Source organism: Myotis davidii, unplaced genomic scaffold, assembly GCF_000327345.1.
Source record: "Myotis davidii unplaced genomic scaffold, ASM32734v1 scaffold172, whole genome shotgun sequence".
Lineage (NCBI taxonomy): Eukaryota > Metazoa > Chordata > Mammalia > Chiroptera > Vespertilionidae > Myotis > Myotis davidii.
Window position 1 is genome coordinate 51,536 of NW_006284343.1, and position 1,452 is coordinate 52,987.

At 41.2% G+C, this 1,452-nt stretch overlaps 1 long non-coding RNA gene across 1 annotated transcript in view; it reads right to left on the bottom strand.

The window, feature by feature from the left end:
• LOC107184748 overlaps positions 1–984 on the bottom strand; it is a 6,242-nt gene extending 5,258 nt beyond the window's left edge. Inside the window, exons 1-2 of the long non-coding RNA XR_001515643.1 lie at positions 923–984; positions 314–704 (exon numbers count right to left, since the gene is read on the bottom strand). This is a non-coding gene — a long non-coding RNA (uncharacterized LOC107184748). The remainder of the gene's footprint in view (positions 1–313; positions 705–922) is intronic.
• Between the last annotated feature and the right edge of the window lie 468 nt (positions 985–1,452).

Below are 1,452 nucleotides of genomic sequence, written 5' to 3' on the forward strand. Positions count from 1 at the left end.
CCCCCCCCTCCCCCCCCCCCCCCATGCTTACAAATCCTCTGGCAGTAACACTGAAAACAAACAAAAAAAGAATTAAGTCTAATAACGTAGGAAGTAACTCCTAATTGCAAAGAGGGAACAGAACGTTACATTTCTTTCCATTTCTCCAATAGCCTATTAGCTAATATATGTCATTTGGTTCAAATATGCTTTAGTTACGGGGTAAAAATGAGAAAAGGGGGGGTGGATCTTAGTTCTCCAAGGGATTATTTAGCCTTACAATAGAAACCACTCAGATGATTTGACAAATCAAAAGGAGTCATTAATAACTTACTGCACTTAATAGTTTCCATCCAAATGTTTGGCATTCCCCGTTGGAAGTCGTAGGTGATATTTCCATAGGCGGCAACACCACAGGGTTAGAGGTTCACTTACTCGCAGGAAATGTGGAATGATCCAGACACGGTTCGTCCACGGGGACTCGGCAGTTCCTGGAGAAGCGCTCACATTCCTTCTGAGTCACTAGTACATCATGCTTTTAATTTCATGTTTATTGTGAAGAGTTCATTTTAGACTGATTTCCGAAAAGGATTGTGGTCTTAATTCAGCCGGGCTACTGCCAAAAGCTCTCTGCTCACATCACGGGGGCGACTCCTTCACCGTTTCCCATTGCTTTGTCTCCCGGCCAGTTCCTCAGCAGGGAGTGTGGAGTTGCAGATGGCTGGCTGGACAGAACAAAACATTAGGTACTATCAAACCCAAAAGGTTTTAGTCTTTCTCCATTAGCTTTTTTCATACAAGGCCTTAATGGGATTTCCACTCCCCTTCCCCCTGAGCCTCCAATCTTTTAAAGAAACATTAGAGACAGTGCAGAGCAGAGCAGAGCAGAAAGAAGTAGGGGCAGGGGGGTGGGGGAGATTTTAAAAAATAGGTAGAAATATACCAATCAAGTCAGAAAGTAGCTCCAAACCTTCCACTGAAATTTGGTTCTTCAAACCTGGACCTAGAAATATGGCAATGAAGCAAAATGATTTTTTTTTCAAGGTAACAAAATGAACTCATTCATGCATGAGACTGTCAAGCATTAAAACACATTTCTGATTGTTTCTGTATGTCTGCTGTCTTCTGTAGAAAGTAAAAATGATCACGTTTAATAACATCGCCCGCATTTTGTACACAGAGAATATAGTTTTGTTGCACTGCATGCCCGCTAACGGCAGCATCTTTCTCCAAGTGCAAAATAGGAGGGACTTAGAGCCATGTCATAAAACTAAGATAAGAACTGCACTCCATACGCTGGCTACTTCTGCAACAAGTCCCAGAAAACAAACCACTTCCTCTATAAGCAACTATAGATTTTTAGTATGTCCTAGTTTCCATATTGTTTACCAAACATTTTTAACAGGTAGGAGCTGCTATTCTTTCTCTTTCTTTCTTTCTTTCTTTCTTTCTTTCTTTCTTTCTTTCTTTCTT